Consider the following 24,514-nt stretch of genomic DNA (forward strand, 5'->3'; position numbering starts at 1 on the left):
CTAGTCTCATTGATGTCTGCTTTGGGTTAGTTGCTGTGGTTGATCAACAAGTACCTAGCATAGCTATAAAGCCGTAATATGGATGGACATATATGGCTTGTGGAATTAGGCTCCACTTATATGCATTCCTGATGGCTACTATGTGTTAAGAGCTGGGCAGAGGATGATGGATAATAAGAATGATGCATGATCTCAATTTTCAAAGGTATTTTAATCTAGCTTGAGAGACAAGACCAAAAGGCTTTCAACAATAGCATATTCACAGGAGTCTAGATGATACAGTGCAAAATAGTCTACCCTAGGTTGTGATGGCTGGGGGCTGTTACTCTAATTTTGTGTTATTCTGCTTCAGGCAGTAGTGCATGAAATCAGAGAGAACCATAGAATGTCGGGGTGAAATTGGGTGCTCAGAAATCTTTGATGCCTCTTTGTGCAACTACTCTTTTTTTTAAAGATGAGAACACCAAGAGGTTAAATGCTTTGTTCGAGGTCACATGATCACACAATAAGTGGCAACGTTTACCTTTTCCCTAGGATTTTGGTTTTCCAATATGCTAGAGCCTTAGGCTCTTGTTAGGAGTTTGCTTTGTATCTGAATGAGGTATTCGTTTTGTGATAATAACCCCTATTATGTGAAGTCTAAGAGGGAACTTATACTGAATTCTACTCCTCAGCAAATACAGTAAAGTTAATTTTCACTGTGTCTGTATTTCTCCCCAACCTTCCCCCCTTTTTTAAAGCAGTCCCTTAGGATTATGCTGATAATCTGTACAGTGTAAGAAATGTTGGAATCCACTGTCATCTGATACATGACAGTTAACATTTATTGAGCCCAATGGCATAGTTCTCTGCCCTTTCCATGTGCTCAATTGTTCTAACATCCCTGTGAGGCAGACATGGAGGCTTAGAGAGTTCAAGGGACTTGTTTGAGAGTTTGGAGCTAGAATATGCTGGGGTCACCCTGTGAACCTGGCATGCTGGGTCCCAGAGGCTACTCCCTACAATTAACCACAGCTCCATAGTATTTGTGTATTTTAAATGCCAGACTGCTAAGGGTTGACATGGGGGACACCCACTATGCTTCCAAGCTATTGAAACTTTGCACTATCCATCCAAAATCTTGGCTTCATCCTTCAGCTAGACTGTGTCCACCTGCTCCTTCTTCCAACATCATCCTCTCAAGAAGGGATTTCCCGAAGCCAGGCCTCTCACAGGGGACCATTGAGCCACTGGGAATTTAAACACAGGAGTCACAACATTTCAGCTCTTATATTTGCAGTGACTATTCCTTCATTCTCTTTCTCCTTCTTCTTCTAGTAGACAGATTTAGTGAAACATCTGAAAAAATTGAATTGATTTGAAAATGTTATAACAGTTACAGAGTTTTCGTAGCTGATAGAACTGGTGATTGGGTGAAATGTTATTTTAAGTGTTTCCCCTTTTTCTCAGCCTACTTTTATGACTTAAAAAAAATTTTTTTTTTTCAGTAAAATAAGACTGGGGAAAATGGAAGAATTTCCACTGTCTCAGTGCACCTCACTCACTCCTGACCTTTCTAGAGAAGCCTCCTGCCCTGTGGAGCGGTGGAGTCTGGGATGCCTAACCCACCCAGAGGGGGCTTCAGATTTGATTAGTCCTTGGAATTCAGTTTAGAAAATGAGCTGTTAAAAAGTTGAGGCAAAATAAAGAGTGGACCCCTGACTCTAGGGTGGGATGGTGGCCTCTCTAAGCAGGAAGTGTTCTGATGTGCTGACAATGAGGAAACAGGCAGTGTTTTTGTTTATTTTCTCATAAAGTGCTGATGAACAAACGAGGGAGTTGCATTAAGGGGCTCCAAAGGCAAGCTGTGAGAGGAGATTGGGGTTTATCAGCCTTTTAGCCTGGTTTCCTTTGGAAAGAATGCTTATGACAAGGCCCGGCTCTGTGGGTCTGCGCGCCCAGCCCCCATCCCCGTGCCCCTCCTCCCCTCGCAGTGCTGGATAACTTGGAATGCCTGAAGTCCTTTTTGGCAGATGGGGAGGTGGGCCTCATGTATTCCTTAATAATAGAAGTAAATACAAGAAGATAAAGGCAGTTTCTACACACTAAATTATCCCCCTTTTTTTGTGTTCTTGTGTTTATGCGAGATAGTTCTAAATTTAATTTCTGGATTCTTTTAAAGAGATTCCCTCGGAAATTGGTAGGGAGTGGGGAGGGGTTCTGTTGGGAGAAACAGTCACTTTTTTTGGGTCTAAGATTTTTCGTGACACAAGATTGGAGGGAAGTCAGAAATACGAGAAAAGCATTGCCTACAGCTATGAATAAATCTGTCACTTGGAAGATAAAAACTCTTAAGCAGCATACCTTACAAAATTGCATGAGCTTCAAATCCTTGGTGGAGCAAGGCATGGAATAAAGAAAGAAATGATCAAATAAACTTTAAAAAATGAAATAAGCCAGAAGCTTGCTTTGCTGCTGAACTCTGTGTCTTTACAAGTTTCATGAAAAGTGATTGCAGAACAGTCAGTAACACGGCTCCTCAGCCAGTTCCATCAGCTTCAAAGGTCATTCCACCTTCCTCTGGGGGAGGAATGAAGGCCTTTCCCCTGAGTTAGAGTTGACATCGTAGGAGTACGGTTATGTCTGGTAAGATCACTCACTAAAAATCATTGACCAATGTGCTTCTGAGTCTAGGGATTCAAAATGTTTCACAGATGATAACAATTTTAACCAATGTGACCTAGAGTAATTCCAAGGAATAAAAAAATAGCGACAAATGTTTCAGAATGGACTTGGCAGATGGGGAGGTTTTGTTCAGGTTTTTTCAGGTTTTGTCTTTGTTTTTTAATGTCTTACAATGCATGAATATACATTGAAAATAATAATGGGGTTTTGGAAGTCACTGGATTATATGTTGGAAAGAGATGAGATATTTGATGTGAAACTCAGTCAGCTCAGAAATAAAGCCAAACACAAACTTTGCTCTTTCTTGTTGTATGTTTTAATAAGGTATGAGGATCAAGTATCTGACAGCTGAAGTGATTAATATTAGATGCAAAAGAGTAGTGTGGTCTAGTGGTGTCTTCAACTTGGTACTCAGTACAGAGGAAGCACAGAGCATGTTAGTGGAGCCAGTCAGTGATATGGGCAGAGAGAGTTGTACATTTCCTCCTGGGGTGGGCATGCTGTTGGGTGTCACCTTGGACAGTGAGTGTGTGCAAATGTTCAAGTTACCAGACTTCAATGACTTTCTCATAAGAGGGTAGAGGTGCCCACTGCGCCCTGGGGCCAGGTTGCTGCTGCTGTGTCCCAGCTTTGTGAGTAACCAGTGGTCAGCCTTTGAACCAGGTCACTCCCTTCTCTGTGCCTTTGTTTTCTCTTCTGTAAAATGGGGGTGTCACTCCTTCTTCATAGGGCTGTGAGCCTTAAATTGGTTAACTCTTGTAAGGCACTTCGTGTGATGCTTGGAATAGGGTAGACACCTAATAAATGCTTGCTACTATTACTAATAAACATCACAAATATGTGGATTCTTCTTTAAAATTGGCCTTGATTTGGTTTTTTTACTTATAAAATACACAGGGTGATGAAACACCACCTAACAAAAGGTTCAGCACTTCCTGAAGTAAAGTACAATTGAAGCAAAAGGCTAAGTTTATTATGAAATGTAGCTGAGTTACCTTGAAGAGCTCCTGTAATATCAGTGGCCTACACATCCTAGTACTTTAATGTGACCTACCAAAAGAAAAAAATAATATGCATGGCTTATAACAAGAAACCATACAGGAAAGCCTCAGATCAAAGATACTATTTAAATATGAAGCAATATTATTTTTATTTTGCTATTACTCAGATTTTCCTACATAAAAAGAAAAAAAAGACAATTTTAGTGAAAAATGCCCCAGCTTTTGTTTTGATATGAGCTAACTACAGAAATAAAGGAGTAGGATCAGTGTCATAAAAAACAAAATTACAATACTGTGTTGTAAATATTAAGAATTTGGGAAAATTCAACTTCAGCATCTTTAATCTTTTTTCCAACTTGCTTTGCTAGAAAAGACTAAAGTTAATGCTACTGTGTATCATAAAACTTTGATTTAAAAATTCTGATTTTGATTAACAGCTGAAAATGCTGTTGGAGATGACCTCGTTCACTTTTCTTGCTTCACAGGTAGAGACACTGAGGCCCAGAGAAAAACCGTGTCACTTAGTTGGGTGACGGTGGAGCCCAGAGAGAGCTCAGGCAAGCCTCTGGGTGCCTCATTCTGGCTCTTCGTCATGTCATCCTGCCTTTCAGAGAGCTGAGTATTTATTACAACACCCCTGCCTCCCTCATTCCCTTCCTAAACACTGCCTTTATCTACAGCTTAATTTGGAATCAGCCTAGAACCCCCAGTTAGAAGCTTCTCTGAGCCTCAACCTCCTTATCTATACAAAAAGTTGATCATAGTCTGGTTTGCTGAAATAACATTTGGGAAGCGCCTGGCATATGATGACCTCTCGATAAATATTGTCATTGAGACTATGATGGTCCTTAAACTCCGGGATGACAGTTGTTGAGGGTTGAATAGTGTTCCCCCAAAATTCACATCCACTCAGAACTTCAGAATGTGACCTTATTTAGAAATAGGGTCTTTGCAGGTATAATTAGTTAAGACGAGCTCACAGTGGATCAAGGTGGGCCCTGAATCCACCGACTGGTGTCTTTCTTTATAAGAGAAACGAGAGGGAGATTCAGACACACAGACACACATGCAGAGGAGGATGTGAAGATGGAGCCTGGGACTGGAAAAGTAAAAAAAGAAAACTGGCACAGCTTAAGCTGACTTTATGGGTCCTCTTTCACGTCCAAAGCAAATTTTATATTAAAAAATAAATGTTTTCGGGATATATATTTATATCTTGGGACAGGCAAGAAGTTGTTTAAAAATACAGTTTTTGTGTTCTGGACTCTGTGTACATAGCCAGGGCATCTATCATTCATAATCAGGGAACGTTTAGTGCTTTTGGTTTACGGGCTGGTGCTGCTCCGGGGCCGCTGCACATAGGGAGGAAGGGCAAGAGACTCCAGAGAGCGCGTGGACACAACCCTCCGGGGACCAGAGGCGTGTCTGAGTGATGGTAACACAGCGATGATGATAACAGCTCCCTTGTTGGGGGCTTAATTATGGGGCGGGCACTTGTTCAGCTCTGCACAGATGTTTCCCCTCTCAACTCTCACAGCCACCTTACCAAGTAAGTCCCCATTTTATCTATGAAGAGCTGAGGCTTAGAGTTTAGAAACTTGCACAAGGTAAATGACAGAGTGAAGAGCCAGCCCTGACTTTCTGATTACCCAAAGCCCCAACTTTTAACCCCTGTACAATTCAAGCCTCTATTCCCAAATCGTTGGTGGCCAAATTCATCAAATAACCACTCCATTTTCGATTTTGCTGGTGTAGATCCAGGTGATTCCCGCAGACGGGTGCCTTCCCTCTCCGTCCTGGTGCCAGGGCAAAGTCACCTATAGCTGTTGGGTTAGTTTCCCGGCACTGCGGGAACAAATCACCACAAACAATAGAAATTTATTCTCTTCAAGTTCTGGAGGCTAGAAGTCTGTAATTAAGGTGTTGGTGGGGTCACACTCCCTCTGAAGTCTCTAGGGAAGAATCCGTCCCTGCCTCTTCCTAGCTTCTGGGGTCAGCGGCAATCCGGGGGTTGTTGCCACACTGCTCCAGTCCCAGCCTCCATCTTCGTCTTCCCTGCGTGTGTGTCTGTGTGTCTGGATCGCCCTCTCCTTTCTCTTACATAGAAAGACACCAGTCAGTGGATTCAGGGCCCACCTTGATCCACTGTGACCTCATCTTATCTAATTATATCTGCAAAGACTCTATTTCTAAATAAGGTTGCATTCTAAAGTTCTGAGTGGATGTGAATTTTGAGGGAACACTATTCAACCCTCAGCAACTGTCATCCTGGAAAGAATATTATCTGGGTGAGAATCCACTCCCACAAAGGATGACTTTTTGCCTTTTCCAGGGCACTGTGATTAGACACAGGCAAATGTAAGGTATTTCCCACTTAAAATCCCTATTATTTTTATGATCAGATATTTTCTGTTTTAAATTACAATGGCACCTACTTAGTCTGGAATCTATTCCATAAACCTTTTGAAAATTTAATGAGCTGCAAAGCAAAATCTAATTTTTCAGAAGAAATGATGTAGTGGTTCTTTCTGAAGCTGGTTCAGAGAGCTGGTGGCCATGAACCCTTCAAGGAACTCACCCTGAGAAGTGCTCCAAGGCTCACGTCTCCTTCCTTCAGATCTCCAGGCCCTGGAACTGGGGGCCATTTGTCAGGAAGCCATTTATCTGCCTTCATTGTGGGTGGGAGTGAAAAGTGACAAAACAATGTTATCAGAGGCCATGTTCACAGTTGTGATAGGCGTCAAGGAGACCCCACTGATCCTACGTTTGTTTATCAGAACTGCCAATGAGATTTGTGCCCACACAAATACGTACAAGTACATATCATAATTTTTATGTCTCAGTTCTGGTTGAATTGTGGAGAAAATTGGCACAGCTTGAGCTGGCTTTGCATCCTTTCATGTCCAAAGCAAATCACTTCTTTGCTGATCATGGCTTTGTCTCTGGGTTCCAGCCCCACTGGTCTTTTTTCCATCCCTGGAGGATGCCAGGCTTATTTCTATCTCAGGATCTTTATATCCATTGCTACCTCTATTTCTTTCTTTTTTATTTTTTATTAAGGTATCACTGATATACACTCTTATGAAGGTTTCACAAGAAAAACAATGTGGTTATTACATTAACCCCTGTTATCGTGTCCCCCACCCCATATCCCATTGCAGTCACTGCCCATCAGTGCAGTAGGATGCCACAGTCATTATTTGTCTTCTCTGAACCACACTGTCTTCCCCATGACCCCCTGCACACCATGTGGGCCAACCATGATACCCCTCAATCCCCTTCTCCCTCCATCCCCACCCGCCCTCTCCCAGCCCTCCCCTTTGGTAACCACTAGTCCCATCTTGGAGTCTGTGAGTCTGCTGCTGTTTTGTTCTTTCAGTTTTGCTTTGTTGTTAAACTCCACAGATGATGCTCCCTCTATTTCTAAACTCTCTTCCTCCAAGTCTTCCCAAGGCCAACTCCTCTGTCACTAATATCTCCCCTCAAGATATTTTCCCTGATCACACTAGAATCTGTCTATGACCACTCTCTTTTATTTTCGCTATAGCACAATCTTAACTGGACTTGTAATTATTGTTTTATCTAATTGTTTATATATTTGTCCTTCCCACTCTCTATTACAAACTCCATGAAACCAGAGATTTTGCTTTAGTCCCTGCACCTACAATAGTACTTGGCACATAATAGGTACTCAATTAATGCTTGTCACTGAGTTCCCATCCTAGATTCAATCCTCATCTTAGACTAAAGGGACTCCAGGAACTCCATCCAAGAGAACTCAGTCTCTCTTCTCAGACAAGCTGCTGCTGGACACAGGCTGCTCCCAGGCCAGTCGGAACGTCATGGCCAGGCCCAGGCAAGGGGTGGAACGTCTGGTCCAGGCCTGCAGAGCTCATCTTCAAAGGTCTAAGATGAGGCGAGGCAAGCCAGGCAACCAGGATCAACCCAAAGGGAATAGGAAAAGCGGGAAAACCCAGATTCAAGGAAACAGGAAGGAACCAGGGAAACTAGACCAAAACAATAGGGTTCAAAGTAAAGAATGGGAGGTGGAACCTGGAGGAAGTCCCCAAGCCATGGAATCGTGGACGCAGCTGCTTATAGGGTCTTTGACCAAATGCGCAGGTGGAAAGGAAGCTATTAAGGGCAGTGACTTAGACTTATTCATTCAGCATCAAATTGGACTTTCTACTCAACCAGTTCTGATCTTACACCCTAATCCTAAATACAAGTACTTGATCTTATTCCCCAAATCCAGCACCCTCCATGTACTCAAATCCTGAAACTGAACATTAGTCTTGGATATATGTTGCTAACCAGCTAGTTATTCCTATGGATAGACACTGTTTAATCTTCAGCTAGAGCAAAAGTGAGGTGTTTATGAGTTGATCTATTAAAATTAAGTGTGCTTCATTCACAGTGAAATGTTAAAAGTCTGTAAAGTTGTTAGCTGGAATTATATGAGGTAGAGAGTCCTCAGGGTGCAGCAGAAATGCTTAAAGAAAGAGATTGGTCAGAGTTCTTGTCCTGGCCTTATGGTTAAGGCAAGATTTGGATTCCCCCCTTCATATCATTAGCCAGACGAACAGAGTTCTAGCGTGGATGATTCTTTCTCACTTGTAATATGTATGAGATCAGAATTCATATGGCAAAATACAGATCTAAGTAACTATGTTTTCAAAATCTATCTATAATTTGATGTAAGTCTGAAAGTAACTGTGCCTGGTAACATTCACATCACCTGCTTGCATTAAGTATAGTGATTTCACATCTTTGTGGGATCTAAATACAAAACAAAACAGAGTGAGCAACAAAACAGCAAGACTCAGAGACTCTGAGAAGCGACTGGTGGTTACCGTGGTGGGGGGGGGCTGGGATGGGGGAGGGGATAGAGAAAATCTCAATCAAAATGAAAGTTGGTCACGGGGATGGAAGTGCAGCATGGAGAATACAGCCGATGATTCTGTAACATCTTCCTATGCTGACAGTAACTGCACTAGTCGGATTTAATAATATGGGTAACTGTTGAAACACTGTGTCATATACTTGAAAGTAATATAATAATGTATATCAACTATACTTCAATAAAAAAAAATAAACTTGAAAAAAAGTAGAATGTCAAATGTAGCTTGGTTTTTGGATTAAGTTTCATTCTTTGAAGTAAGGACTCCAACTCGCTCATCTTGCCTCTGTGCTTCAGCCATGAGGCCGCAGTGGACACCTTAGCTGTTTTGCAATCTCAGCATCCATTCCTTGTTTGTTTGGTAACAGCATTATGATTCTTCTGGGGGGAAACCTATCCTCTGCTCTCAGTCCAAGTCCAGGAAGGCCATAGGTGCTGGGATTGACTGGTCAGAAAGCACTGTGTTCCTCAGGATGTGGGAGTGGTGCAGGGAGGGCACATGACACTGTCAGACCCAACAGGACTTAATTATTTTCTTTTTCTTTAATCTGTTTTAAAGACCATATCTGTATTTCTGCCTCAGGTTGTCAAGGACATAGGAAATAAGTCTGGAGGAGCCATTTTGATGCTATCAGGAAAGCCTGACTCCTGATGGAGCAATCACAAAGAAAAGGAGGCTGCAATTTTGTGAGATGCCAAGTCCTGCAGACTCCAAGCCCTCTAGCCATGTGTGAAGCCAGTCACTCACGGACTTCAGTTTTGTGAACTCCTAAATTTTCTTTTTGCTGAAGGCAATTTGATTGTTATATTGCCCTTGAAGGATCCTGCTGGAAAGGCACTATCTTCCCCAGTTTAACTGATGGAGCAATACAAATAATATCTTCTAAATTGCAAGTCCCAGGAGAGCAGGGATATTGCTTGCTTTCCCATCACCTAGATCTACTGGTCAATAGGAGGTGCTCCACAAATGCTTACAATAATTATAGTGATGCTACAATGATTACAGTGAGGCCTACTAACCAGTTCTGTTTTAAAATTACCCCATTTTCTTATTATGGCAGTAAATGTTTGCTATAGAGACTTTATGAAAAAAGATATATAAAAAGGAGTAATTATCACCCATAACCTACCTGACCCTCCAGAGATAAGCATGGTTAACTTTAGTACATGGTATAGTTTTTCAATCATATACCATATATTTTTCAGAAATGATATTATATTTCGTATACTGTTTTGTTCATATATTTTTTCTAGTTAATATATAATGAACTAATTTCCAAGTCACCACATAATTATTGTAGCATACTTTTATGGCTATGTAGTAGTTCATTATATGGATAAGGCAAAAGTTATTTAAGAAATCCCCAATTATGGACTTAGGGTTACTTCTAATTTTCAGTAATATAAACAAACTCAATATTTACAAATACAAAAGATTAATCCCTTAAAAATGGAATTATTGAGCCAAAGAGTATGAACAAGTTTAAGATTGTATTACATATTGCCAAATGGCTATGTTCTTCACTAACCTGAATATTAAAAAGATCTTTAAATCTTTAGAAAATTGATAGGTAAGAAATGTTGTCTTTTTGTTTGTTTTTCTTTGTTGTCAGTGAGGTTTCAATTTTTAAAAAGTATTGTAGATCATTGATATTTCTCCTTTTGTGTGAATTCTACAACAGGTTTTTATTTGATCATCTGTTTCTTACTACATTTATTTTATCTAATATTTGAAGATGCTGTTTGAAGTCTGTGGCTACAGGAATGACTATTTTCCTGGCAGGGACTGGGGTGCTTGGTTCTTCCATTAATAGCTATGTCAGCCTTTCAGAAGCCAGTCACTGTGGACTTTGCCTTTTAGTCCAGTGAACTGCAAAAACATTTGGAGTCCCATATCCAGACCTATTTAAGATGCTCATACTGACAGTGCTGCTTGAATTAATCAATTTAAAGATTTCTTTGCTTACTTCAGACTATCAGTGTCAGTAGTAGCATCACCAGATGTTTCTATTTTGCTAGTTCAAACCATCATTCCCTTTCACCAGATTATTGCAGTAGTGTTCCGAACAATCTTTCTAATCTCCTTCCTGGTTAAATTATTCTCTGCCTTCTCGCCTGGAAAAAGAACAATCAATGAATCAAAAAAAAAATCATAGCTTGGATCACATTACTGCCCATAAACCTTCAGTGACTTCACGTTGTTTACTGTTTGAGACTGAGCAGCTGGCACTCCAGGCTCACCGTGCTCAAGGCCTTGTGATTTGGTCCTGCCTCATCCTTCCATTTCAGTTTCGTATTGTTATTGTAACTCATGAATTCACCCATCAACGGAGTGGAATTGTCTCTAAGCTTCTATTCACATTGCTCTCTTCTCCTAGAATGCCCTTCACACTCATGTTTGCTTGCCAAAATCCTTGCAGACATCGTTCCATTTGTACCTCCCCCTTACCCAATGCAGTCATCTCCACTCCCCCAGCCAGGAAAGCAGGGAAGTCTCCCCCTTTTCTGTTCATCAAACACATATTATATATAAATCTTAGAGAACGTAGCTCCCTGTGTTGCCTCCTATGGTTATTTTTATAGATGACATGTCTTCCTTAATGAGAAGGAAGACATCATCTAAATATATAACTATATCTCTGAAAGGTTTCAGGGGAAAATCAGTCAAAATATTTAAGAGGCTTATGTTTTCCCCCCTTACATTGTGGATCTTGATTCTGGCATTTCCTACAGTTGTATGTCAGCATCCATTTTATAGAAACTTGCTGGTTTCTATAGCTCTGATTGTCCCTGATTTTAATCCTGAGATTTGCAGTTTTCTGAAATGCACTTCAGGATTCCACATTGTTTTTCTTCTGTGTTTAGGAGGAAGAAAGGCAAGGAGTTGATAAACACTGCCTGGAGAGCTTCCCCAAACAGGTAGTCCGATACTGTGATCATTAGTTCTGTGAAGTGTCTTCCTTTCTGCTGCCACATGAGGATCTATTTTCCAGGCCTGTGTTGAGGAAGAGGAGATGGCTACTCCCCCATAATCAGAGAGCCAAGGGGCTGTTTAAAAGGGTGTTCATTCCTTGTGAATTTAATTACTTACAGCCAAAATTCTACGGTCTCAACAGGAATTACCCTTTTCCTTTTACACTCAAATTAGGTTATCTGGTAGAGGGGATAAGCTTCTTATCCATGGTGCCATATGGTTAAGAATCCCCTGCCCATACAGATCTTAATATGATCATGATATCACTTGGATTGTCCTGTGGGAAATCCTCTCTTAAAATCCCACACTGATTTTAAGATGTCTAAAATGAATCCTACTAAAAGCATCATAGTATGTTGACACAGTAAGGGAGATAAAGGCATTCCATATCTCCAACTCCCTTTCCGCTCCCCAAAGCTCACACATATCACCAAAGTATGGTGGATGGTTGAAAACAAACAATTTCCCTCATGGCTCTCAATACATTTGGTTCTAGCAAAGGATGGATGGTGTAGCTTAAGCTGGGATTCAAGTCCTTGGCTTGAGAAGAGTCACCAGAGGTCTGAGGGAGTGTGCTCAGGCCAGCAGAGAAGTCAGCCTTCGGGTGCAAGGCTCTCAGCCCATTAACATTACAGAGGCATCCATCTCCATTAGCCTCTACTGTCTGCTGCCTGCCTGTCTTGGTCTCTTCCATTCTCTCCACCACCTTCCTGATCCCTTCATTCCTGTCCAGCATTTCTCCTGAGCATGTTTCGACTGTGCTGGGGTCTGGCACTGGGATCCTGACCTGCTGTGGAAAACCCTGAGTCCTAGACTTGGAGCCTTTTGGTCTGTGAGTCCTTGCAGATGGGGCAACCACAGTACAAGGTAGAGGTAAAAGGAGGGCAATGAAGCCTACTTTCATTAAATACTTGAGGCCCAGCCATGAAGATGAGCCATCATCTTCACCAGGAAATGCTTTTCCCTTATTTTAAGCAAGATGTATATTTTTAGTTAAGCTCATGGGAACCCAGAAAAGGGATAATTGATCTTACTTGTGGATATTGTAGGTGGATTTATGCTGAGGTAGGACAATATAGATTTTTCCAGATGAAGAATGGGTGGAAGAGCAATCTAGGTTGAAGAAATGCAATGAACATGATACTGAGGCTAGAAAATGCATGGCATATTCAGCTGATGGTTTGAGCTTGGAATGTGGGGTGCATGGATAGATTTAAAGTGTTGAGGTAGGAAAGGTAGGCTGGTGTTGGACTTTGGAAGATCTTGAATACTATAGCCAGGACGTTGGAACTTTATTCCACAGGCAAGAGAGGGGAGGGACTCTGTTTTCTAAGCTGACCTGAGCAAAGTTGTGATTTACAAGTATCGTTCTGGCATCAGTGTGAAGGATGATTTGAAGAGAAAAAGTTGTGGGCAGAGAAACCAGGTAATAAGCTTATCTAAACAAAAGATAAGGGGAATCTAAACTAGAACAAAAAAGGGACACAGGACTATGTTTTCAATCTAATCTATGGATTCTTTACTTTAAAAAAGGTTAATTTCCAGAAACACTTGAAGAATGAGGGTGATAATTCAATTTTTAAAAGCAGACATACAGAGGGCATTTCTAAACTCAGTGAAGCATTATTTGAACCCCTGGAGTTCATAAAGCCTGCCTGGGGGGTACATGAAAGGAACAGGACAGTTCATTTTGAAGAACCAGACGTAGTATCATTGGAAAATAAGCAAAGACACCAAGCAATATGTATGATAAGGGGTTTAGGTAATAAAATGCTCCGGGAGGGTTGTTTTCTTCCATCCATTATTTTGCAAGAAGAATTCTGTTAGCTTTATGAATCCTGATGGCATCAATAATTCATGACAGGAAACCAAATGCAGGAGAGGAGGTAGGATATTTTCAGAGGTAGTTAACTGAAAGGTGAGAGTTTGCTTATCCAAGGCCTTAAGCCTTCATTGTTATAAAAAAATTTGTATGAGTGTTCTATAGTAATATACAATCTATTTAGTTAAATTCAACTAGCTTTTGTGATGTATCTGTTGTGTTCAAGTTGCTGTTCTAGAATACAAAGAATGAACAAAACATAATCTTTCTCTACCTACAAATGGGAGAGCTGAGGTTTCTATTCCTGTGACTATACTTGACTAGAAACCTCGTGGATACACTGCTGATGAGATAAGACCATGGATGAGGGTCAAATGAAATAATGGTAGTGAGTTCTTTCTTTGTCTTCTTTTTTCTCATGTTATCAGAGACATGAATTTTTGTTCAAACCACTCTGTAAAGGTAACTTCATCACTGTTTATTTCCCTCATGTGAAATACAGGAATCATAATTAGATGGGAAAGTGTTTCGTTCAGGGTTCCTGGCACCCGATAAATTAATTTTCTTTCCTGTTCCTGTTGGATCTGATTCCTCAGCATCAGAACTTCACCTCTTCTTCCCATGAATTTATCATCTCCTCTACAGTCCCTTCCTTTCCCCCTTTCCCTTGTTTGATCCTTCTTTCTCCTCCATCAAATGGTTCTCGTCTCCTCTGACTCCTTCCTTAGCTGACCTGCTCCTCTCCTTTCCTCTGCTTCCTGACATTAAATGTCTGTGACTAGGCACTAACAGGGAGTCAGGTTTCCATTTTAAGACTCTGCTGTGTTTATTCCATAAACTCTTATGTTCCTGATTCTAAACTTACAAACAGGTGAATGTAATGTTTCATATTTATTTCAAGAAACAAGGAGCTACCCTTACTTTATCTAGCCTGCCATCTCCCATTTCCCAAAGAGAAGTGACCTAGGGTAGAAGGTGTGTTAAAGGTAAGAATTGCCCTAGTAAACTTTATAAATGGATTATGCTGTGTCTAAATTATTGTCTCAGGCAAAAGCCAAGGTCCTTACTGCTCATTTTCCACTGTGCCCAAACCCAGGTCTGATAGGTGGCCAGATTTCAGATCAGCAATTCTGAGAAGAGCTGAGCTCTAGAATAAAGTTTGGAAAGCAATTCTAAGCAAGTTGTTTTGCCTTTGCCTTCAGAGAGCACACATTCTCTGGTATGGAGAGGTGAACTGATCTCTGTGGATTTAAAGTGAATCTCTGGAAATCTATGTCTATTTCACTTGCTTTATATATCGAGGAGAGAAGCATACATTTATCCACCTATAACGTGTTTACATGCTCTGGTTTAGGTGCTTTAAGTTGAATCCCGTCTAATAATGTAACTATTTTACAGATGAGGTAACTGAGGCTCTGAGAAAGGGAAATGATGTTACCATGGCCAATTTTCTGGATTCAGATCCAGATCTGAGTGACTTCGATGCCTCCTCTTATTTTTTGAATGGTTGCTATGTGCTAACCTCTATGCTGGGTGCTTTTGTGCTTAATTTATATGACAACAAGTAGAAATAAAGATTATTGACCCATTTTATATGTAAGGACCCTGGAATAATGACTTGAACTTAAGTTCTAAAGAGAGTGCTTTTGAGAAGGAGTGGAAGGTAAGATTAGAAGGCAGGTCAGGGGTCAGGTTATAGAAGGACTTGAATACTAAGTGAAAGAGGTAATAGTTCATCTGTGGAGTATTTGTGAACCCTGCAATTTTTCATTTTTATTTTTCAACTTTATTTCCATAAGATAAATCAATTCCCCAGGCTTTTAAAGCTTAAAAGTTATTATAAAAATAAGTGAATATGTGAAAATGCTTCTTCCATTTTTCACAGAAAGGAAATTTCCTAAATTAAAAGCATCACTATATTTCACTTTTATAAAACTTGAAATACATTATTTTCATAGGATATATAAATGCAATAAATGAGAGACTGGCTATATGGATGGGCAAAAATTAAAGTCACCTCAAAAAGTAAGATATTAGGAAAAGAATCGAAAGAAATACTGACTCGATATAAGAGGAAAATAAATCTGCTCCAAAGAAGGGCCTCATTTAGGGAGATTTTACTAGAACCATGGTGAAGGATACCTATAAAGTCAGAGTTGAGAAAGGACAGAGAAGCCTTCTGATTAGGAGTACATTATAATCTGAAAACATTTTCATTGATCAGACACCATGGATTCCAAATTCATGGAAGTTTACTTTTGATTATCTATGAAGAAAAATAATTTAATAGTCTAAACAAGATGTCATGCAGATACTGAAAGTGCTTGAAGGCACTAATCATAATTAAATACATTCAAGTGTTTCAGAAAAAAATTTTATATTCAATTTACATACTACCTACAAATTATTTTTAATATCAGCTAAAATGGTTTCCTAAGGACATCATCTTAGCCTTCATCATTTTATTAGCTTAGTTTTAGTACCTATTTGAAGGCAAATATACATATATAAAAGCTAAAAAAATATTTTTAATGCAAAGTGGAAGGTTTTTTTAAAATTAAGATATCATTGATATATAGTCTTATGAAGGTTTCATTTGAGCAGCATTGCAGTTACTACATTCACCCATATTATCAAGTTCCCGCCACCTCATTGTAGTTACTATTAACGTAGTAAGATGCTATAGAGTCACTACTTGTCTTCTCTGTGCTGAAGTAGGTTTTCATTCTTCAAAAATAGATGTGTACTTTTAGCATATTATACCAAATAAATGAGGTAAGTTTCAAAAATGCATATGAGTTGTATGAGGCAAACCCATTTATTTGAATAAACTGGCAGAACCATTACTTAATTTTAGACTTGCAAACGGTTTAGTATATTAACAATTAGTACCCGCTGATTAGAACTAAAAACTTCCTTTTACTAAAGGTGTTCAGAATATTTTGGAAAATGAAAGGTCATAATCTTATTTCATTAAATTCACTGTGCACAATCACATATAACATATAAAAATAGTTATTTTTTAATTTGCCATAGAATTAGGGGATTCTGTGATCCAGGCTGAAAACATCATAAGGAAATAGTGTAGGAAATACTGCTGACTTTAATCTTCATTTTTTTTCTTTGAAAACCTTTATCTAGGGTAGAAAGGGGATCTGAAGCTATTTTCCTAAATAAAAAAAGCCTCCCCCCATTATGTATTATCTTCAATTAACTTTGTATTTCAGGTAAAAGTTTTTATTTTTTGCCTAAAATTTCCAGATATTTATGTCAATTCTCAATGTATATGTCATGCACACTATAGCCTTTTCATTTTGAAGTCGTTCTCAGACTAGCTCTGGTATTCTTAATAATAAAGAACATGTGTTTTACATATTTTGCATTTCCCCAAGTGCCTGGCACAGTGTTTTGTGCTCACTGAAAGCTTCATAAAGGTTTTTAATAGTGGTGGTACTGGGGTTGACGGTGATGGGTACGGTGACAATGAGGATGGTGAGGATGGTGATGATGGAGATGGCGCTATATTGGGCACAAAGCAATCTCAAAATACCAAAGACAGAAAAGATCCCATTGCAATATGGAGCCAGTCAGTGGAGTATTTTAAAATCGTTACAGCATAAATGTTTTTAGAAAGCATACTCTCTCTATATTTTTTTTAAGTATAGGATATAGGATAAGAGTGTAGATTCTGGAGCTGGACTGCCTGAGTTAAAACCCTTGCTATGCTATTTACTAGGTTTGTAACTTTTTGTGAAAGTACCTTAATTGCTCTGTGTCTCAGTTCCCTCATCTGTAAAATGGGGATTGTAAGAGTGTCTACTTTTTAGGATTGGGATAAGGACTAAATGTATAAAGTTGAGTATTAAATGAAGGGCTTAGAAGAGTTCCAGATGTAGAATAAACTCTTGAAAAGTGGTACTGTTGTTATTATTAAATAAAGTTTTAAAATAAAAAGATGCATGTCCATTATAGAAAATTTAGGAAGTATAGAAACAGGAAGAAGAAAATTCACCCAATATCCCATCTCCTCAAATAAGTACTTATTAATATTTTGATATATTTACTTTTATTGTATATTAAGTTGGGCAACTTAGGAGTGTAGTCAGAACTGATGAGATGTCTAGCTGACACTAGTGATGACAAAACTAGGTAAAAACATTGGGAAGTCATTGTAAAAATGGAATGTTAAAACTATGTGGAATAATGGGAAAATGTTTGGTATAATGTGAGGTGGAAAAGATGAACATAAAATGAATGTGCCCATGCAGTACATTCAATTATGTAAAATTAAATATGCAAAATCAAATTAGTATTAGTGGGGTAGGATTATGTGGGCTTTATTCTAACTATCATCATTAGACTTATTATTAGTATTGTTATTATTTTTTAACTTTTCTGTGTTATTTTTTAACCTTTAACCTTCCTGTGTCAAATTTATTTTTTAAAACATGGTGCCCGGTTGAACTGTCATTGTTCCGTGAGGGAGTCATTGGATGACAGTGTGAGCTCTACTATCCCCTTGTACCATGGGCCTAGAAGGGACATGTAAAGAATAGTAAAGTGGTACTTGCATGATAGTCACAAGAGACCAATGTGTTAGGTTGGTTTGAGCAATTATATATCCTAAGATTGTTCAGGCATAGATTCTGAGGTTGTTCAGATCAACATCAACTAGATGTGGTATCATGGTGATGTGCAGGTAAGCATCCCAGAGCAACAGGAATGTGTGTGTGTGTGTGTGTGTGTGTGCTGGGAGAAAGGAGGCAGAGGAAAAGATAGAGGTAGGTACAAAAGGTAGAGGTAAGGGGAAGCGAAATCTAAGATAGAGATTAAAGAGGGGCATATTTCTTGGGCTAGGAGTTGTAGGAAACATTCAACTATGAATTACATGTTTTATTTTAAATGATAATTAATGCATCCCCCTACAAATATCTATATTTCCTTTGCCACCGTTTTTTGGTATTTAAATAAAATGGTGTATTGCGTTGGAGACTACATGCCTTCTTTGTTGGGAAGCAGTGAGTGGCAGAGTGACTTGGCAGGCAGGACTGGGTGGCGCATTTGTAAATCCTCTGAAAATGTCACAGGACAAAAAGGTTTATTTAAAATGCCTGAGCTCTTTCTAAAGCAGCAGCCAGATTATTACACTGTGCATCCTGCACTGCCAATGGTAACTTGACCCCTGGCCCTGGGTGAAATGCCAAATTTCACTGAATTCTAATAGCAGTCATTTTACTAACCGGGGGTGGGTGTAGGGTGGGGGCGGGGAGGTGCAGGCTGACGAAAAGCCTTAAGGTGTTCGGAAATAATTATTTGTTGGACACATTTTAGAAGCATCTCTTAAGAGGGAAGAATGCAGTGCCTCTATTTCACAGAATGGCTGCCTGCTGCCAGATCAGAATTTTCCCCATAAAACCTCTCCTATTGAACAGGGCAGCAACAGCAAGTAACAGACACAAGAGATTCTCTCGATTGGAAGAAAAGTCCTTACTAAAAATCAGAAGGATGTTTTAATTTTACGTCTTGGGGTAAAAGAAAATAATAGGAATATGTGTTGTCCATTTTGCATAGTTTTAGAAAACTTTATCTCTAGGACTTTTATTTTACTTCTGGCTCAGGGAGGGCTATGGTTTCAGGGTTGCAGAGCGCTTCTTTTGGATGTGGTGTTGAAATGGTCTGGAGCCAGTGTTTTATTAAAAATGACATCAAAAGGCAGAAAACAGTCCCTGCAAAAAGGGGTGGAAAGTGGTTTGTGCCATGACACTCATCAAAATATAACAGCAGTGAAAAATCTAAGACTCAGAAGCAAAAACAGGAAGGACAAGAAATTCACTTTCAGGGAGAGCTGGAGGACTTTGGAGGACTTCCTTCGTAATCCTATCTTCTCTCGATGTGTTTGTGTAACTAATACCCTCCATCTGCACAAACAGATCAAGGGACATGCATCTTTTGGGGTGTTTCTCTGGGAGGTATTTTCTATCTCTGGGGTGAGGTGGAGGACTTCAACATTAATTGATTCCACCTTACAAGTCAGGATGGATAGTTAATGAACACAGTTTCCGTAGCAACATTTCTGAATGAATCTGCACAAAGTTACAAGGAAAAAGAGTTGAACTTTAGAGGTTTTCTAGTCTATTAAATATTCTAGCAATTTAACCATGGACCAAATACATAACAGCAAGTTTAAAACCCAATAATACCAGTCAGACATAGATGCACCGAGGCTCTTGGCAATTCAGTTGGGCATGGGTACTGTTGGGAACTGGTGGAATATTCAAATTCACCTCTCTTTGGGTAAGTGAGGTGATAGGGCTAGGGTAGGCATGAGTCACTGTGGGCTGGGTGCGGAAGAGAGCTAAACATTAGATTCCACCCCTACCCCAACCGCGATGCTCTATGACTGCATGTAGTCTTTTACTTGTTGTAATATAAATATTTAATTGCAATAATAATCGATGTATTGTGCATATGGGGTAAGGCAACATAGGGACCTGTGTTTAAGTTGTTCAAGTATGGTTGGGGAATGGACACACAAAAAACTAAAGATAAAATAGCATAACTACCATATACAACAAACCCACAGCCAACATTATACTTAACAGCGAGAAGCTGAAAGCTTTTCCCCTAAGATTGGGAACAGCACAAGGATGACCACTCTACCCACTTTTATTCAACATACTTCTGGAGGTCCTAGCCACGGCAATCAGACAACACAAAGACATAAAAAGCATCCAGATTGGTAAGGAAGAAGCCAAACTGTCACTGTTTGTAGATGAACCCTAAAGAATCCACTCCAAAACTACTAGAACTTATATCTGAATCAAGCAAAGTTGCAGGATACAAAGTTAATACACAGGAACATGTTGCATTCCTATACAGTAACAATGAACTAGCAGAAAGAGAAATCAGGAAAACAATTCCATTCACAATTGCATCAAAAAAAGAATAAATTACCTAGGAATAAACCTAACCAAGGAGGTGAAAGACCTATACCCTGAAAACTACAAGACACTCATAAGAGAAATTAAAGAGGACACTAATAAATGGAAATTTGTCCCATGCTCTTGGGTAAGAAGAATTAATATTGTCAAAATGACCATCCTGCCTAAAGCAATCTACAGATTCAATGCCATCCCTATCAAAATCTCAACAACATTCTTCAACAAACTGAAACAAATAGTTCTAAAATTCATATTGAACCACAAAAGACCCCGAATAGCCAAAGCAATCCTGAGAAGGAAGAATAAATCAGGGGGGATCTTGCTCCTCAACTTCAAGCTCTACTACAAAGCCACAGTAATCAAGACAATTTGGTACCAGCATAAGAACAGACCCATAGACCAGTGAACAGCATAGAGAGTCCAGATATCAACCCAAGCAGATATGGTCAATTAATATATGATAAAGGAGCCACGGACATACAATGGGGAAATGACAGCCTCTTCAACAGTTGGTGTTGGCAAAACTGGACAGCTACATGTAAGAGAATGAAACTAGAAATGGATCGAAGACCTAAATGTAAGTCATGAAACCATAAAACTCTTAGAAGAAAACATAGACAAAACTCTCTTGAATATAAACACGACAACTTCTTCATGAATATATCTCCACAGGCAAGGGAAACAAAAGTAAAAATGAACAAGTGGGACTGCATCAAGCTAAAAAGCTTCTGTACAGCAAAGGACACCATCAGTAGAACAAAAAGGCAGCCTACAGTATGGGAGAATATATTCATAAATGACATATCCAAAAGGAGTTGACCTTTAAAATATATAAAGAGCTCACACACCTCATCAACCAAAAAGGAAATAACCCAATTAAAAAATGGGCAGAGGATCTGAGCAGACAGTTCTCAAAAGAAGAAATTCAGATGGCCAACAGGCACATGAAAAGATGCCCCATATCACTGATCATCAGAAAAATGCAAATTAAAACCACAATGAGATACCACCTCACACCAGTTAGGATGGCCAACATTGGAAAGACAAACAACAACAAATGTTGGCAAGGATGCAGGGAAAGGGGAACCCTCCTAAACTGCTGGTGGGAATGTAAACTAGTTCAACCATTGTGGAAAGCAGTATGGAGGTTCCTCAAAAAACTGAAAATAGAAATACAATTTGACCCAGGAATTCCACTCCTAGGAATTTACCCTAAGAATGCAGGAGCCCAGTTAGAAAAAGACATATGCACCCCTATGTTTATCACAACACTATTTATAATAGCCAAGAAATGGAAGCAACCTAAGTGTCCATCAGTAGATGAATGGATAAAGAAGATGTATGTGGTATATATACACAATGGAATATTACTCAGCCATAAGAAGAAAACAAATCCTACCATTTGCAACAACATGAATGGAGCTAGAAGGTATTATGTTCAGTGAAATAAGTCAGACAAAGACAAATATCAAATGATTTCAGTCCTCTGTGGAGTTGAAGAACAAAGAAAAAACTGAAGGAACAAAACAGCAGCAGACTCACAGAACCCAAAAGTGGACTAACAGTTAACAAACGGAAAGGGACTGGGAAAGATGGGTGGGAAGGGAGGGATAAGGGGGAAAAAGGGCATCACGATTAGCACACGTAATGTAGTGGGGGGGGAGGCATATGGGGAAGGCAGTATAACACAGAGAAGACAAGTAGTGACTCTATAGCATCTTACTGTGCTGATGGATAGTGACTCTAATGAGCAATGTGGTGGGGACTTGATAATGGGGGGAATCTAGTAACCATAATGTTGCTCATGTAACTGTATATTAATGATACCAAAAAAAATGTGTATGTCAAGCAAAAGAAGCAAAAAAAAAAAAATAGCATAACTAGTGGAGCAATGGAGAGATACAGAAAGTGGCAAGTACAACCTCTTTGTAAAACTGTTAATTGGTCCATGTTCAAGTAAAACATACACACACACATATATGTAAATGTTGAAGTAAATACTCAAAACACACACACATGCACACATATATATATACATGCATATACCTTATGATCTAGAAATTACATACCCAACAGAAATGAGTGCATATGCCCACAAAAAATATGGGAACAAGATTGTTTATGGCAGCTTTATTCATCGTAGCCTCCAAACTGAAGAAACCCAAATGTCTGTTCACAGAAGAATAGACAAATGAATTGTGGAATGTTCCTGAAACAGAATACCACACAAAAGGGTATATACTGTGTGAGTCATTTATATAAAGTTTAAGGACAGGGAGATTAATCTATAGGATAGGAGTTAGCATAGTGGTTACCTTTGGGTGGCAAACTGTTGAGTGGGAGGGTACAAGAGAGTTTGCTGAGCTTCTGGAATATTGATATCTTGATCTAGGTGGTGGTTAGAAGTTTACACACATGTGAAAGTTAATCAAGCTTCACAGGTAAGATTTATACCCTTCACTGTATGTAAAATATATCTCAATAAAATAATTTTATACAATGAGTACATTAAAAAGAAAAGAAATGATTTGATAATGTTGATCAATGGCCATCGATTTTTCCTGGGAAATGAGATACACACGAGGGACACCTGGCCTACTGTCTTGAAGGAGTTGGCCCTCTGGTCCTTATGCCAAGGATCTGGGCATAAGTCTGGGGGCAGTGTTAGTGATCGAGAGAGTTGATCAGGGTCAAAAAATAGGGCTGTGGGAATGGAGGGAGGAATGAGTAACGGTCTCAAGTGACTGAAATAGTGTGTGTGAGGAGGGCACTGGGCTGCTGGCTATATATATATATATATAAGCTAATAGACTAGCATCTCTTAGTATTGCTATATTAGCTAGGGGCTGCTGTTACGCTCATTTAGAGTTCTTGTAGTTGAGTGCTATGGTGTGGGGTGGCTTAGGGTATTGTTTACTCAGTGGAGTTTTGTACACCCAACAAAAGACTTTTGAAGATGGATGGTAGCTTATCTTCTCCTTATTTACCGTTGCTTGATAAAACTGTTATCTTCCCTTTTGTTTAAAGCCTAATTAATGCATATTGAGTACATTCTTTTTCATTTCCGCTGTAGTAACACTGAACGGATACTATCTGGCTGTCAGGGAGAGTTGCAGAAGCTGTCTGCACTCTACCTTCCAGCCCAGGTATGCAGACTGAATAAGCCATCTTATTTCCTGGGCTGGGTCAAAGGAACTGATATGGCTCCTCCTCCTGCTTTTCCTGCTCTAGGGGCAGGGTAGGAATGGCTGACAGAGAGTTTTCCGTTTCCTGTTTGCCTCTAGGAGAGCACAGTTCTAAATGGCCCCATTTCTCTGCCTTTGGAAAGGCAATTGCCCTTTGCTCTTAATCAACTCTCCTGGGAAGTCACCTGCAATCCTTGTGAGGGCCTAGCCTCTTCTAGAGATAACGCTGTTGTTAAGAATTCCTCATTGTGCTGCTTGTTTGAGGAAAAAATGAAAATGGTAAAGTTGCTGCTGAATTATAGCTGTTGTTGCAGCTAATTCAAGGAAAACTTTCTGAAATTAAAATATAAATTAAACAATCTTTTGAATATTGCTGTATTTTATTTATTTGGAAAAGAAATTATGTCTTTAACCTGGAAAATCCTTTAAATGAGTTTCTGATTTATCTTTTTAAAAGTAAGAAAAATTATTTTTCCAAGTCAATCTATTAAATTTGTGAATTTGGACAGTTTAATTTTCTGCATCATGAAATCAACTAGGATTTTTAGTCAAGTAATTCATTTTGTGACATGTGTAAGAAGACCACTAAATTCACCTTTGGAGCCAGAAATTTACCTGTGAGGGGCCCTCTTGCCCAAGATTGCAGGCTGTCTGTGCTCTGATTCCATCTGTGTAGACTCAGTGTTCCTATGCTCCAGGGACCCTCTGTTCTGATGAAACTGCAGCCCTGTGAACCTGCTTTGCCTTTCTCCAAACCCTAAAGTGGTTTAATGTGCATCAGAATTACCTGGAAGGCTTGCAACAACACAGATGCTGGGCTCACCAGCATTTCTGGGCCAGCAGGTCTGGGATGAGCTCCTAGAATCTGCATTTCTGACACATTTCCAGGTGTTGCTAATGGTGTTGGTTCAGACTGCTCCATGGACCACACATTAGACCTTTGCTTGAAACATCTGGTGCAGACAAAATAACAGCCCTTCAGATAGGTGCACATCCCTCTCTCCAGGCCCTAAGAATATGTTGATTT

General features: G+C 39.5%; 1 long non-coding RNA gene across 1 annotated transcript in view; it reads right to left on the reverse strand.

The window, feature by feature from the left end:
- Window positions 1–215: 215 nt before the first annotated feature.
- The window catches only part of LOC140849400 (uncharacterized), a 39,718-nt gene continuing 15,419 nt past the window's right edge, over window positions 216–24,514 (reverse strand). Inside the window, exons 2-3 of the long non-coding RNA XR_012131147.1 lie at window positions 6,244–6,333; window positions 216–1,338 (exon numbers count right to left, since the gene is read on the reverse strand). This is a non-coding gene — a long non-coding RNA (uncharacterized lncRNA). The remainder of the gene's footprint in view (window positions 1,339–6,243; window positions 6,334–24,514) is intronic.

Source organism: Manis javanica, chromosome 5 (assembly GCF_040802235.1).
Source record: "Manis javanica isolate MJ-LG chromosome 5, MJ_LKY, whole genome shotgun sequence".
In the NCBI taxonomy this organism is placed as follows: domain Eukaryota; kingdom Metazoa; phylum Chordata; class Mammalia; order Pholidota; family Manidae; genus Manis; species Manis javanica.